The following is a 16,786-nucleotide window of genomic DNA, read 5'->3' on the forward strand; positions in this document are numbered from 1 at the left end:
AACCGAAAGGGGCTCGGTCCGCCGGTCCCATAGGTGTTCGTGGATCAGTTTCCCCGACATCTTTGGCGCGCCAGGTAGGGGGCGTCGAGGTTGTGTGAACCTGATCCGGCGTTCACACGAGCTAGATCTTCATCTTCTTCATCGACATGCCACCGAAGAAGAAGGCTTCAGCGGCGGCTGCTCCGTCCACGTCGATCCCACCACCACCGGAGCAAACGGATGGTGGGGTAGATGCCGGCGGAAGAACGGGAATCGACGAGGGAGCTCACGGTGCTGCCAGGTCCAAGGACAAGGCTGCGCAGACCTTGGCGTCCGTACATGCACCGCGCCCATCTCAGGAGGCGCAGGACCGACAGCGTCATGGTATTTGCAGTGCCATACGTTTGTTGGACCAAGATCGAGTTGGTGGATCTCGGGGTGCTCAAGACCAGCATGCACGCCAACATGCTGGCACAAGCGAGACACGGTCGCCTGGACGGGATACTGCTCCTTCTAACATAGTTAGAAGTCCGAGCATATCCCGCTCCTCGCGCCGTTCGCCACTGCCGCCCACCACTCCAGTAGAAGCTTTGGCGCGAGCTCAACTGCTCCTGGATTACCCTCCAACGGCAGACAAGATCGATGAATGGTGGGCCACCATTCAGAGTCTCATCAGCTTCGCCAACGGCGACACTCCACGGCAGCCGAGTGCATCGCTGCCGCGGCAGGACCGCCAGGCACGAGCCGATGGCGACGAAACCGGTGGGGGTGCGACCACCATGCACTCTCCACCCCGAAGGCCAAGATCGCCGACTCGCCGGATCCACCTCGACAGCGACTCCACCGCATCATCAGATCCACGAGCTTGTCGCGATCAGCGCCAAGTTCTTCACGAACGACAGCAAGAAGACGGTCGTACTCGCATCGAGCGCCGAAGAGAAGCACGGCGTCAATCGGACCAGCGCGCTGGGCCCTCTGTCGACATGCATGCGCCAGGGGAACCAGGCGACTTGCCGTACGCGGTAGGTTGCCTTGCGTTAACTCGTGAGCTGCGACAAGTCCAGTGGCCCAGCACGAAGAATTTCAAGCCAGACGTACCAGAGAAGTACGATGGCAAGTCGCATCCGTCGGAGTTCCTCAGCATCTACACCATCGCGGTGCAAGCTGCCGGGGGGTGGGACGACAAGATCCTGACCAACTACTTCTCGCTGGTGCTCAAGCCCAATGTCGAATCCTGGCTCATGCACTTGCCGGACAACTCCATATCCTCCTAGGCAGACCTATGCCATCAGTTTGTCGGCGCCTTTACAGGCGGCCACAAGCCTCATGGCCAAGAGAGCGACCTTCATCTGCTCGCCCAGAAGGAAGGAGAGCCCCTGCGCAAGTACATTCAGAGATTCATCCGCGTACAGCACAACATCCCAGATGTCCACCCTGCCGCGGTAATCAGCGCGTTCCATCAGAACGTGCGAAACTGCAGGATGCGGGAGGAGATGGCGATGTGCAAGATCAGAGACGTCAGTGAGCTATATGCCCTGGCCGACAAGTGTGCACGTGCTGAGGAAGGGAGGAAACTCCCCGGAGAGAATATAGAAGCAGGAGGATCTGATAGTGAGGAGGCTGCCCCGGCAAAGAAAAACCGGCGGCGGAACAACAGGAAGAAGAAAGGCAAAGATGTGCTAGTCGTTGAGCAGTCCGGCAACAGAGGTGGCGCCAAGAAAGCCAAAGCTGGTAGCTCCGGCAAGGAGATTGCCGCAGGCACCAACTACCAAGCTGTGGCAGTCACCGACAAGCAGGACGGCACCAACAAGCAGTACTGCAAGATCGACCGCACCAAGGGCCATGACCTCCAGAGCGGCAAGAAGGTTGAGCAGCTTGTCGAGCAGCAAAAGGCTGAATACGAGCGACGGGACAAGGAGAAGGCCCAGGAAGGTGCTGGAGGAGCCAACAAGAAACGCCCCGGCCGAGGAGGACGCCGCGGCAAGGCCAAGCAGCGGCAAGGAGACAGACCTCCCTGCGGCAGCGACAAGGATGAAGATGACGACGACGATGAAGATATGGATGATGACGAGACCGATGAGCAGGAGTTCCAGAAAGCCACAGAGGTCCTGTGCGTTGACGGTGGTGCTTCTCTGCATACTTCACACCGCCAGCTCAAGCAGTGGGTGCGGGAAGTCAATGCAGCAGAACCACCCGTCGAGTCACGCAAGCCTCTGAAATGGTCCAGCATGCCTATCATCTTTGATATTGAGGACCACCTTGATCGCATAACTGCGGTCGGGTCCTTGCCGATGTTGGTTTCACCAACTATCCGCAACCTCAAGGTCACTAAGATGCTAGTTGACGGTGGGGCCGGCTTGAACCTGATCACCTCCGCGGTACTCCAGAAACTCCAGATCCCTGATGGCGAGCTCGAAGAGACTGGCACATTCCAAGGAATCAATCCGGGAAGGAGCAAGCCAAAGGGAAAGATCACGTTGCCGGTGACATTTGGCAGCGAGTTGAACTTCAGAACTGAGAGGGTCAGTTTTGACGTTGCTGACTTTCCATTGCCTTACAATGGGATACTCGGCCGTCCAGCACTCGCCAAATTCATGGCAGCCTCTCACTATGCATACAACATGCTGAAGATGCCAGGCCTGATAAGTGTCATCTCTGTCCCTGGCGACAAGAAGGATGCTCTTATCTGCGCCGACAAGATCTACCGGGAGGCAGCAGCCGCAGCAGATCGCAAGTCACTTGCCGTTGAAGATCCCGGGGCGAAGAAGAAGACCAAGTCCAGCAAGAGTTCTGATGCCCACTCCGGCAAGCGCACCTCTTCGGACTGCTGCGCTACCATCAAGGACGCACCATCGAGCTCCACCGGCAAGTGTAAGAAGACAATGGCAGCTCCACCAGAGACCAAGAGGGTGTCCGCCAAGGAGGACAGCATTGGTGGTACCTTCACCATCAGTGCCACTCTCGACCCTAGATCGGAAAGCGCGCTCGTTGCTTTCCTGCGGGCGAACGTCGACGTATTTGCATGGCAACCGTCTGACATCCCCGGTGTTCCCAGGAAAGTAATCGAGCACCATCTTGTCGTATGTCCTCATGTGCAGCCTGTCAAGCAGAAAGTAAGGAAACAGGCAGTGGAGCGCCAAGAATTCATTGCAGAAGAAATCAAGAAATTGGAAGCAGCAGGCCTTGTCAGAGGAGTGCTCCATCCTACGTGGTTGGCCAACCCTGTAGTCGTGCGCAAGGCAAACGGGAAATGGAGGCTTTGTATCGACTTTACCGATGTCAATAAAGCTTGTCCCAAAGACCCATTTCCCTTGCCGCGCATCGACCAGATTGTTGACTCCACGGCCGGATGTGACTTGCTTTCATTTCTTGATGCATACCCAGGATACCATTAGATCTTCATGGCAGAAGAGGATGAGGAGAAGACCGCATTCATCACCCCATGTGGCACATACTGTTTCATACGGATGCCTTTCGGTTTAAAGAATGCTGGTTCAACATTTGCAAGGGTAGTCCATGACGCTTTTGAGCCGCAAATACACAGAAATGTAGAAGCCTACATGGATGACATAGTGGTCAAGAGCAAGGACAAGGCAACTCTGATTCAAGATTTAGACGAAACCTTTGCAAATCTGCGCAAGATCAACCTCAAGCTTAACCCCGAGAAGTGTGTGTTTGGAGTCCCCTCCGGCAAGCTTCTCGGGTTCTTCATGTCTCAGCGGGGAATTGAAGCCAATCCCGACAAGATCAAGGCCATTGAGCAGATTGAAGCACCAAAGCGCGTCAAGGATGTACAAAGACTTGCCGGTTGCGTAGCTGCTCACAGCAGGTTTATCTCTAGGTCTGCCGAGCGCGCCCTGCCATTTTTCAAAATTTTGAAAAAGGCAGGCCCAATGAAATGGACTCCGGAAGCGGAAGCGGCACTGCAGGACTTAAAGAGATACCTGTCCTCCACTCCAACACTTGCCGCACCTAGGCCACAAGAGAAGTTGCTGCTATATATAGCGGCAACCAATCAAGTGGTTAGTGCTGCGTTAGTGGCGGAGAGGGAGGCGGATGATGAGCCAGCAACCACGGCAGATGCATCCAGCGACAAGCAGGGGACTTCACCGGCAAGCTCTGGTCCCGACAAAGATGGATCTGCGCAGGCGCATGAGAAGATGCAGAAAAGAATGGTGCAGCGCCTAGTTTACTTTGTCAGTTCCCTTCTGCAGGGGGCTAGGTCAAGGTACTCTGGTGTGCAGAAATTGCTTTTCGGCCTTCTCATGGCCTTGAGAAAGTTGCGCCATTACTTCCTGCACATGAGATCACAGTAGTCACTCGTTTTCCACTGAAGAGGATACTGCAAAATCCAGAAGCAACAGGCAGGATTGTCGAGTGGGCACTGGAACTGTCAAGCTTTGGCCTCAAGTTTGAGAGCACTTCAACTATCCAAAGCAGAGCATTGGCGGAGTTCATAGCAGAATGGACGCCAACACAAGATGAAGAAATTCCAGAAACAAGCATCCCCGTTAAGGAAGCAAGCAAAGAGTGGCTGATGTACTTTGATGGTGCCTTCTCGTTGCAAGGCGCCGGTGCGGGCGTGCTACTTGTTGCACCCACCGGAGAGCACCTCAAGTACGTAGTCCAGATGCACTTTCCCAAGGAGCAAGCAATGAACAATACCGCAGAGTATGAAGGTTTGCTTGCCGGTCTCAGGATCGCAGCAGACCTTGGGATCAAGAAGCTCATTGTCAGGGGTGACTCACAGCTTGGCGTCCGCCAAGTGAACAAGAATTATCAGAGTCCGTTGATGAAGTGAGAAAGCTAGAAGAGCACTTTGACGGCCTACAGATGGAACATGTTCCAAGAGCTCAGAACGACATTGCTGATGGCCTGTCGAAGTGCGCCGCACTTAAGTTACCTGTGGAACCAGGGATCTTTGTGCTCAAACTGACTCAACCGTCTGTAACGCCATCAACTAGACAGAGCAAGAAGAGGAAGTTGATTTCTGGTGACTATTTTCCGGCAGAGCTCCCCGAAGCCGCCGCCAAGAAAGTCCTCAAGATCAACACCAAGGGTGCTGAGGAGCAGTCTGCTCCGGCAAGCCCTAGGGTTTGTTCCATTGAAGCAGACGCTCCCGACAAGTTTTGCTCCGGCAAGCTTGCCGGGGACCGTCAAGCTCCGGCTGAGCCACAGGTTCTCGCCGTAGAAGCGGATGTTCCCGCAGCAGCAGATGTGCCTTTAGTCCTTGTTGTCGAGCCGCAAGCTCCAGCATGGGCACAGCAGATTGTCCATTTCCTTCAGACAGGAGAACTTCCCGAAGAGCAAGAAGAAGCGGAAAGAGTAGCCCGGCAGTCAAGTATGTACCAGTTTGTCGACAACACACTGTACAGAAGAAGACTCAACGGCGTGAAATTGAAGTGTATTCACCGGGAAGACGGACAAAAGTTGTTGGCAGAGATACATGGAGGCATATGTGGTCACCACATTGGCGCAAGAGCGCTTGCCGGCAAAGCGTTCCGGCAAGGTTTCTTTTGGCCGACAGCCCTCCAGGATGCAACTGCACAAGTAACCAAGTGTGAAGCGTGCCAGTTCCATTCCAAACAGATACACCAGCCAGCTCAAGCTCTCCAGACGATCCCTTTATCCTGGCCATTTTCGGTCTGGGGGCTCGACATCCTCGGCCCCTTTCCCCGAGCTGTCGGGGGCTTGAGTTCTTGTACGTTGCAATCGACAAGTTCACAAAGTGGCCGGAAGTGGAAGCAGTGAGAAAGGTGACAGCACAGTCAGCAGTCAAGTTCTTGAGGTCGATTGTTTGCCGCTTCGGGATCCCTAACAGGATCGTCACCGACAACGGCATGCAATTCACGAGCCGCACCTTCATGTAGTACATCCAAGATCTTGGCGCCAAGGTTTGCTTCGCTTCTGTTGCTCATCCGAGAAGTAACGGTCAAGCGGAGAGGGCGAATGCTGAAGTGCTGCGTGGGCTCAAGACCAGGACTTTCGACAGGCTGCGCAAGTGCGGAAAGAACTGGATTGAGGAGCTGCCGGTGGTTCTTTGGTCGATCAGGACGATGCCAAATCGAGCCACTGGCCAGACACCTTTCGCTCTAGTCTATGGAGCAGACGCAGTTCTCCCCACGGAACTCGTATACGGGTCACCTCGAGTGCTCGCTTATGATGAGCTTGAGCAAGAGCAGTTGCGACAAGATGACGCGCTGCTCCTTGAGGAGGACCGTCTTCAGGCCGCTGTACGAGCTGCTCGATACTAGCAAGCTTTGCGCCGCTACCATAGCCGCAAAGTTAATGCCAGAAGTCTCGAGGAAGGCGACCTTGTTCTTCGGCGTGTTCAGTCTGCCAAGAATTCCAACAAGTTGAAGCCGAAGTGGGAAGGCCGTTACCGGGTGAAACGAGTCACTAGGCCTGGCGCTGTCCGCCTTGAGACCGAAGATGGCATTCCGGTGAGCAACTCTGGGAACATTGAGCATCTTCGTAAGTTTTACCCGTAAGGCGCGGTTGCCAGAACCTGTTCCGGCAACCACCTTTTGTAAAAGTCTTGCCGATGTTGCATGTAATCCTTTGTACGAAGCCGGGCGCAGACCCCGTGCATAAGTAAACCTCATGTGCTCCGCACATCTTGTCAGTTTCATGCTTTCTACTTTCTTTTGCATGCGTTATCTGACACTTTGTGCAGCGCCTACCCCCGGTAAGCAATAACGAGCCGTAAGGCTCCATATCTTTATTTTCTCTTCTTTCTTTTTCTCAAAAAGGAAAGGAAGGTTCCCTCGCCCATAAGTTTGCCGGGGGGAAAGGAGAAGATAATGGTCTGGACCAAGCGTCGTTCGAGGAAGTTTCGCCTTACCGGGAAGCAAACGACAGAAAAGCTAAGTTGCTAAAGTTTGAGCAATCAGTTTTAAAAAAAAATTAAGTTATCTTCCTCGAACGGCCGTGCTTTGTATGGAAAACCTGTGCGCGGAGGAACCAACTCATAGCTAGTTGCGCCCTTACTTTGTTTCGAGTCCGCCCAACAATTTAAGTGAGCTGCGACTAGTTGCGACAAGGTTTCTTGTCGGAAGCGGCACCGCCAGCAGGCTGCTGACGTCCCGCACTCAGCGCTCGCGGCCCAGGTGCCTGCGCCGACAAGTTCCATAAAAGCGTAGGGCAAAAGCATACAAAGGAAGGAATCAAGTAAAGGAAATAACATAGCAATCTCTACCCAAAATAGAGTTATATTACAAGATAGCTTGTCGCAGCTCTAACAGATTGTTCTCATGACATGACCAGCAGTGACAAAGAAAAAGAGAAAACGGGCGACCTAATCTACGCGATCGCCCTCAACCCTCTTGATCCCGCTCACCTTGTCCACAATGGGTGCGACAAGGGCCTTGAGCGCTTCCAGATCAGCATCCGGCGGCAGGGACCTGAGGACGTTGGTGAGGTTGAGGCCTGGGTTGCGGAAGGCCACCTTCACCAGCACCTTTTGAAGAGCTCCCGCGCAGATCTTGCGCGACTCGTCGGCCAGCTGCTTTGGGATCTTCTCCCGGAGTCGCTAGAGGGCCGTCGCCACGCCTTTGAAGAACAAGCTGAGCTTGGCGCTGGGTTGGAGGTGCTCATCGGAGGAATACCCGAGGTCCTCCATCCCCAGCTGCGCCAGCTCCCCGTCGATGGCTGCGGCAACATCCACGAGTCCCTTGGTCCAGTGCTCCACATTCTCCCTAAAAGCGTTCTGGGCAGCAGCAGCACTCGCCAGCAACGCCTCGTCGGCCTTGATCTTCTCCTTCAAGGCCACCTCCTGCTCCCTGGCGCTGTCCAGCGTCTTGGTCAAAGTAGCCAGCTTCAACTCAAGATCTATGTTGGAGTCCTTGGCGGTGCTAAGCTCCTTGCTCCTCTCGGCGAGACGACCCTGCAGCTCGCCATGGGTGTAGGTGTCCTTCTCGCGCTCATGCTTGAGCGCAGCAAGCTCCTCGCCGCTCGCCTTGAGATCGGCCTCCAGCTGCGCCATCTTCGTCTCCAGCTCCTTCTTGGCGGCCTCGGCAGCTGCGGCAGCATCCTCTGCTTCCTTGAGAGCCCCGCCAAATGTTTGCTCGCGTGCGGCAAGCTCCTCCTCGTGGCTATCAAGGTTGACCTTGCGCTGCGCCAACTCACCTTCCTGCGCAGATAGCTTTTCGGCAACAAGCCGCTGTTGCTCTTCAACTTCAGCCTTCTCGAGGAGGAAGGCTTTCCGCTCCTCGGCGACTTGCTCCCGCTCCTCTGCCAGGGATCGGAGAGCTTCCTGCCTGAGACCCTGGAGCTCCTCCGCGCGCTTCTCGATGTCCACTCCCGCCTTCACGACAAGCGCTTCTCGGGATTCCAGCTTGGCCTGTCGGGCGCGGTAAAGCGACAACAGCTTCCGCAGCAGCCGCTCCTCCTCAGGCTCGTCGCTGCTGCTGCTTGGCGCGTCGACCAGCGTCAGCCCAGCGGAGGCGAGCACCTCTCCATCCAAGATCTCTCCTTCGACCGGCGCCCTGGAGCTTGACGCCCAGGGGAGCTTGATGAAGATGCCGTCGCCGGCCTTCAAATAGGCGTCGGGCTGGTGCTCTTCAGAGCATGGCGCTGCAGCAGCGGCGGAGGGATCGGCGGTCGGCGTAGCGCCTGACGCTCCTGCGGCCTCGGGGCCGTCAGTGCGATCGCCGGATCCCTCGCCAGCTTCTGTGGCGGCAGCTTTGGCGGCCTCTTCGCTGGTGGGATCATCAGCGCCGACTTCTCCTTCGGTGGCAACGGCGTCGTCGGTATTGCTGCGCGCGTTCTCCTCGCCGGCGACCTCGGTTTCCATTGGCTCCGTGGCAGATGGATCTGACGAACGGAAAAAGGAGAAAAGTCAAGCAAATATCCAAAAAGAAAATCAGAAGAAGAAGAACCCAAGGGAAGTTTTCAAGCAAGAGGATTACCTATACTAGGATCTGCAGTCATGGTCTCAACCACCGGAGGGTCGCCAGTGCTGTCCCTTGCCGGAGAACTGTCCCTTGCCGGAGAACGCTCCCTTGCCGGGGAATCCTCCCTTGGCGGTGTAGTTGAAGCAGATGGCATTTCGGGAGCGGCTTCCGGGCACTCCTGGTGAGGCTGCTCTGCTCCTACACAAACCAACAGTCAGATATCAGCAAAGAAAGAGCACCCATGCGCGCCTGATAGCAGGAAGTAAACCATATACTTACGCTGGGGGCTGCTTTGGGGAGTAGTTGCCGGGTCCGGCAAAGTGGTCTCGGACACACCCCCTGCTGTCACGGTGGGTTCGTCCTCGATGACAATCACCGGGACCTTGGCTCTCTTCGCCGCTCTCTGGGCCAGAGTCCTGAAAAGGAATGGGTTCGGAGTGAAGCAAATCAGACACAAGACAAAACAGCAAGAATTGAAGAACTACAAGTACAGCAAAGAATATTACTCTTCTTCTTCCTCGTCGGAGCTGAGCGCGGAGAGATCGAAGTTCAGCTTGCCTCCGGTGCGACGAGGCGGAGGAGTAGGTTCCCTTGTCCGCTTGGCAGGAGCAGTAGCGGTGGACTGGGAAGACCCCGCTCCAGTTGCCGCAGCGGCGTGAGGCGCTCCCGCGGCACCAGGGCTTGCCGCGGTAGAGCGGGTCGTGCGGCACGGCGGCTGTTGACTCGTCTACCGCCCCGCTACGTCCCCGGCCTTGCGGAGACGCCTTCTTGGTGGAGCTGGGGGCTCCGCTTGCGGCGAGCTGGCTGAAGGTGGGGAGGAGGAGGAGCCGACCTTCAACGAGTCGCTCGCGCCCTCGGCGGGCTCGCTCGACTCAGCTTCAGGCCCGAGAAGCTCTTCCTCGCCGGCAAGCTCCTCTTGCTCGACAAGGCTTGCCGCCTCTGCTGCCTCTGCCTCCTCCACGGTGAATCCGAACTCGCCCGCGGCAGCGGCTGCTGCCGCCTCTTCCAGCCTGGTGGCGATGCGCTACATCTCCGCATCGGTGGTGTCGCGAGTAAGGCTCTTTTGTTCATCGGAGCGGACCGGCACTTCTACCAAGCCATCAAAGAAATCTTGCACGACGTCGTCTACAGGCTCTTGCCAAGTTGGGATAATTCCATGCGAATCGCACAGCGGCATCATTGCACGGATGCGGTTAAGCGAGGAGTTGTTGCACAGTGGAACAACACCCCTCGGAAACATGAACACTTCGGGATGCTGAGGATCGCGCTTGAACAGTTCCAGGATCATCGCGTCCAGTTCCAGGACAGTGAAGTTGAAGTTGAGGCCTGGGCGCAGCCTCATGATATCCGCCGCGTTCTGGAACTCCCAGGCGGGTCTCCTCCTCTCCTGCAGGGGGGCGATGCGGTGGCGAAGAAAATCTGCGCCAACGGCGCCTACGGTGAGCCCGGCAAGCCTGAGATGTAGGATCTGGGTGACGGCAATCTTCAGCCTATCGTCTTCCGGGGCCACGTTGCTCCAATCGTTGCCGCGCGCTATTGGGGCTTGGCGCTGGGCGGTAAATGGCTGCGGGTTCTCCTCGACAATCCAGCACCATTCTGCTCTCCATTCCTCCCACTTGCTGCGGAGCTCTCCCTCCAGATAAGCTTCCTTCTTGCCAGCTCTCGAGATCCAGGCGATTCTGCCGGATAAAGGCTCCCCTCTCTCAACTCGGGGCATAAAGAAGTGGCAAAAAAGAGCTACATTTGGATGGACTCCGACAAAGTTTTCGCAGAGATGTGCGAAAACTGCCATGGTCAGAACGGCATTGGGGGTGAAGTCAAGGAGGAGGAACCCATAGGTATTCATGATATCGCAGAAAAATTCAGAGAAAGGCGGGCAGAGCCCGCAGTAGAAGAACAGCGCGAAGAAAGGGTATCCATTCGGAGCCAGTTCCGAAGTGGCAGCTGGGAGTACCTTCGTACGCGGATGCGCTCGCGTCTCCGTCGACCAGAAGAGGTAGTAGTACTCCCTCAGCTCCTTCGCGGCGAGCTTGGGGGGAAAGATTGCCCGTTCCTTTCGCAGCGCCGCGAGCCGCTGCGCCTCGGCCGACTTCACGACCTTCCCCTTGTCGGCTTTCGGAGCCATGGCGGAGGTGGTGGGGGAGATCGACGGTGTAGGTGATGCTGGTGGCGATGGGGGGCGGAGCGCTGCTCTCTTTCAGCTTTGGGAAGAAGGGGGAGCGGCGGAGATTTCTGAGATTGGAGTAGCAACCGGCGAGATGGGCGAACTGCCCCTGTTTCCCCTGCTTATAAAGAGGGAGGGGGCGGGCGTTCCGTCTTTCCGAATAAAGAAACCACCCACGATCTCTCCACGACGCCGCATTCGATGCATGCCGTTCGGGGAAGGCGCGGTGGATACGGAGTAAGATACGGCGTAACCCAGGCCGCGCGTGCCCGTGCCCTGTTTTGGGCCTAGCCCAACAGCGCTCGGCGCCATGTGTGGCCTAGGCCCGGGGGCTCCTGTCGGTGTACTAGAGTAGGCGTACCCTAGTATCCCGAACTTGTGCACGGGCAGTCGCAGCACCCCGCGGCAAGGCTTGCCGGGTGACCGCCAAGGTCCTCCGTGGTTCCTTTGGAGCCATTCAAGAACAAAGTATTCAAGCCAAGGAGACAAGGCCCCGGCAAGAGGAGCTTGCCGGGAAGGCCAACCAAGGCATCTCAAGGAACTTGCCGCGACGCGCCACGCGTCCCGGCAAGGCCCGATGAGCGACAAGCTTCCGGACACAACAAGACAACGACCGCGGCAAGGCGCTTGCCGCGGCAAGCGACCACTCTGTACCCACGCTATAGCACATCCACCAACGTGTCGCCCTGGGGCCTTTCCAGGCGCGCATGGTGAGAGGCTGTGCAGCCAGTGGTGCGCGGTGGCAAGCGACGCTAACAAGACTGCCATCGTGGCGAGCGGTGGCGTCCCTGACGGTCCCTTTTCGCACTATTTGGGCGATGCAGACGGGCATTTAATGCCTTTGTCCCCTTCCGTCAGGGTTAGGTATGATACACTGTACAGGTAGTTGTACCAACCACAATTCCTTTTCCATTTTTACCCTTGTCTACATTGCCACCTGTCGGTGACCCCTTCAGCATATAAAAGGAGGCCCATGCGCAACGTAAAGGGGGGGAGACAGAAAAACACTCATGCTCGGTCTCATTAGCAGCTAGTGTGTACTGTAGCACTCAGCGCTCTCGAGCAAGAACTCAATACAATCAGACAAGCAGCGGTAGGAGTATTATCTCTCCGAAGAGCTCCGAAGCTGGGTAAACTGCTCGTGTGCTTCGCCTCGATCCGCTCTTCGTGCGATCTCCGCCCCCTGCCGAACCGAAAGGGGCTCGGTCCGCCGGTCCCATAGGTGTTCGTGGATCAGTTTCCCCGACAGAAACGAATTCTCAGGCACCTGATTTTTATTTGATGGGTAGCATAAGCACCCGCCGTTCTAATTCCCAGTTCTGTAGTTTTTTCAAAACAAGTGCATGCACTTATTATCACGATAAAAAAACAATATTCGTGCTGCGTCCCAGTTATCAGTCTGTGCTTGTAGAATTCTCTCGTTTATTGAGCACATATATTGTTTTTTCAGGTCGAGCAAGTTTCAACTGGGCTGTAGACTGACCAGGGTTGGTTTTGTTTTTAACAGGCCCAGCCCATGACGACAACGGGGCACAAAGATCTAGTAGGTATCTACTGACCTCGGGCCCGCCAGCGTTAGTTATATTTTGTCCTACAACATCCGCAGGCAGTTTTGTTACTGAATCAAACACACAACCCAGTTCTATTTTCCTCTTGAAAATGCATGTCTTACATTCGTTTTCTAATCTCTACCTATAGTTTTACTAGTTCATATACACGTATCATTATATTGAAAACACATAAAATTCCCTTTTCATATTTACATCCTTATTTTTGTTGTTTTTTCCCACCCAGCGCTGATTTTTTTACCACTGGTTTTCCCTTAAACCAACTCAACTGTCCCACGTCTTATTTACTTACAAAAACAAAATGATTTTTTTGGCAAATCAATAAGTTCTTAAAAAATGTTTATCATTTCGGGATTACAACAGTTTGGACTCCTCCGAAATATCCAAAATAAGGTTGAACTTTTTGACCGTGGTCCTAGGCAGAAAATGGGCTGTAATAAATTACTTCAGAATTAGCAAATGGGCTGGAAATTATAAAAAATAGCAAATGGGCTGCAAATTGTAAAAAATAGCAAATGGGCTTTATGTTGCCTACCACAGATTTGGAGGCTAACTTGTGGGCCTACTAAGTTCATGCGTACACAAGGTTTCTTAAAAAAGAAACTTAGTCAACAATCGACTCTACCAGCGTCAGACCATTAGATATCAATCTAACGACAATCGTGCTTCTTGAGTCTCTGATCTTCCTGCCCCAGCTGCCCAAACCAGCGCCGTCGGAACCGCCTGCTCCCGCCTCCCGTGGCCGGCAGTGCTGCTGGGCAGGCCTCCTGGCCCCATCATACTCGCATCCCTGGCCTGTCTATCCCTCTACTCACCCACACCTCCTGTTATTTTCCGGCGACGGCAGCCGAACCAGTCAACCCTCGTACTCTCCACCGTGTGGGCAGCCACTGCCATGTCTTTGTCGGCTCCCTGTCGTTCCCTTCGTAGGCCTCGCCGTCGTCCACCGCCCTGGTGCTCTCGGCGCGGCGTGGTCAACGATGTCCATCCAACGGCCGTAGTGCTTCTTCAACCTCTGGTCTTCTTGCCCCAGCCGCCCAAAGCAGCGTCGGTCGTGCCACATGCTCCTGCCTCCCGTGGCCGGCTGTGCTACCGTGGAGGCCTCGCCGTCCCCATACTACTCCCACCGCTGGCCAGGCCATCCCTCCACTCACGCACTCCCCCTGTTATTCTACGGCGACGGCAGCCTCACACCGCAGCCGAACCAGTGAACCCTTGTACTCCTCTCCGCGTGGGCATCCATTGCCGCGTCTTCCCCGGCTCCGTGTCGTCCCCTTCCTAGGCCTCGCCGTCGTCCACCTCCCTGGTGCTCTCGGCGCGGCGTGGTCAATGTGGTCAATGACCGACTTCCATCGGAAGAGTACTGTACGTGGAGAGGCTGATAGCTGGGTCCACGGCAGCCGCAAGGAAGTGCCTCCTTATTACGCGCAAAATAATTATTCCTCCACCTGACAGCAAGGACCCACTGGACGGGCCACCAGTATTTCACAGAAAAAAAGTTTCCCCCCTGACTGCTGTGACCCACCGGATGGGCCACCGTATTTCACGAAAAAAACGTTTTCCCCTGACTGCTGGGACCCACCGAACGGACCATCGTATTTCGTGAAAAAAACGTTCCCCCCACTGTCAGCTCAGACCCACTGTAAGTGCCTCATTATTACGCACAGAAAAATGAATACTCCCCCTGCTAGCTGGGACCCACCATGGTGGGAGGATGACTTGTGGGCCTACTAAGTTGACGGGGACAGAGGGCTTTGTCAACTTAGTCAATATGAACGATTCTAGCTCCAGTGACAGTACGATGTCCATCCAATGGCCGTCGTGCTTCTTCAATCTCTGCTCTTCCTGCTCCAGCCGCTCAAACAAGCGTCGGCGGGACTGCCTGCTCCCTCCTCCCCACGGCCGGCTGGGCTGCCGCACAGGCCTCACCGCCCCACTGTACTCCCATTGCTGGCCTAGCCATCCCTCTACTCACCCACACTGACACACCTGCTGTTATTCTCCGGCGAGGGCAGACGAACCAGTAAACCCTCGTACAGTCGTAGTCCCCTCCGTGTGGGAAACAACTGCCGAGTCTTCCCTACCTCCGTGTTGTTCCCTTCCTAGGCCTCACCGTCATCCACCACCCAAGTGCTCTCGGTGCGGCATGGTCAACGTGGTCAAGGAACGGCTTCCATCGGACGTGGACTGTACGTGGAGAGGCTGACAGCTGGGTCCATGACCGTAGCAAGGAAGTGCCTCCTTATTACGCGCAAAATAATTATTCCTCCACCTGAGATCTGGGACCCACCGGAAGGGCCTCTGTATTTTGTGAAAAAAACATGCCCCCAGCTGACATGTTGGACCCACCAACTATCTTCGCACGCAAGGAAGTGCCTCCTTATTACGCATAAAAAAATGAATACTCCCCTGCCAGCTGGAACCCAGCATAGTGGGAGGCTGACTTGTGGGCCTACCAAGTTGACAGGGACGGAGGGCTTTGTCAACTTAGTCAATATGAACGATTCTAGCTCCTGTTACCGTATGATGTTCATCCAACGGCCGTAGTGCTTCTTCAACCTCTGGTCTTCTTGCTCCAGCCGCCCAAACCAGCGCCGGTCGTGCCGCATGCTCTTGCCTCCCATGGCCGGCTGTGATGCCGTGGAGGCCTCACCGCCCCCTACTACTCCCACCGCTGTCCAGGCCATCCCTCTACTCACCCACACCCCCTGTTATTCTACGGCGACAGCAGCCTCACACCGCAGCCGAACCAGTGAATCCTCATACTCCTCTTCGCGTGGGCATCCACTATTGTGTCTTCCCCGGCTCCAAGTCATCCCCTTCCTAGGCCTCGCCGTCATCCACCGTTGTGGTGCTCTCGGCGCGGTGTGGTCAACATGGTCAAGGAACGACTTCCATGGGACATGGACTGTACGTGGAGAGGCTGACAGCTGGGTCCACGGCCTCCGCAAGGAAGTGCCTCCTTATTACGCGCAAAATAATGATTCCTCCACCTGACAGCAGGGACCCACCGGATGGGCCACCGTATTTCACGAAAAAAATGATTCGCCCCCTGACTGCTGGGACCCACCAGCTACATCTTTGCACGCAAGGAAGTGCGTCCGAGAAAAAAAACGATTCACCCCCCTGACTGCTGGGACCCACCAGCTACATCTTCTTTTTTTGAAGGAAGTGCCTGACAGTCGGGACCCACCTGGTCGAAGCGTACGTCCCGTTGTCATTCTGGTTGCGAACGTGTACGTACATACTGGTCGATGTAGAGGCGCGCACGTGTCGTAGTAGAGACGTGCACGTAGCATGTACATGTACGTACAGCGGCGAGGGTGCAAGAAAGAAAATACGGCCACGTACGTACATACGGGTAGGGTCTCGAACACCTACTCGCGCATACGTACATGGATGGGTCAGAACGGAGAAACAGCATCATCGTCGTGTTCATGGGGAGGCAACAGAATGCGTCGTGTTCATCAGGAGGCAACGAAACGCGTGGGAGCCAACCGGCTGGGTCGGAACGGAATGCGTGGTCGTGTTCATCGAGAGGGCTTGGACGGAACAGGCGATGGAAATGAGGCCTGGCGTACCGCACAATGGAGGAAACGGCCTTGTGTTCGACCGACCACGTTCGAAACGGGGTCCTGTTGATCGGGAGGGGTCTGGTGTACCGCAAAACGGAGGAAACGGACCTCCTACGGTCGAAACAGGGGTCCTGTTGATCGAGAGGGGTGTGGCATACCGCAAAACGGACGAAATGGACCTCCTACGGTCGAAACGGGGGTCCTGTTGATCGGGAGGGGTGTGGCGTACCGCAAAACAGACGAAACGGACTTGTGTTGGAGCGCTACGGTCAAAACGGGGGGGAGGGGTGTGGCGTACCGCAAAACGGGACTCCACGGGATATTGTTCATCTCCACCGTCGACCTCCTCCAGCCTCCACGGGCTACCGTCGACCTCCTCCAGCCTCCACGGGCTCCTGTTCATCCAGCCTCCACCGCGCGCTACTCCACCGGCTATTATTTAACCACCCCTCCACGGGCACCCCTCCACCGTCTGCTGTTCATCCAGCCCTCCACACCACGGGGTCCTATTCAACCACCCCTCCACGGCCACCCCTCCACCGTCTACTGTTCATCCATCCCTCCACACCACGGGTTCCTGTTCATCCAGAGGCAACGCCATCGCTC

Source organism: Triticum dicoccoides, chromosome 3B (assembly GCF_002162155.2).
Source record: "Triticum dicoccoides isolate Atlit2015 ecotype Zavitan chromosome 3B, WEW_v2.0, whole genome shotgun sequence".
Classification (NCBI taxonomy): domain Eukaryota; kingdom Viridiplantae; phylum Streptophyta; class Magnoliopsida; order Poales; family Poaceae; genus Triticum; species Triticum dicoccoides.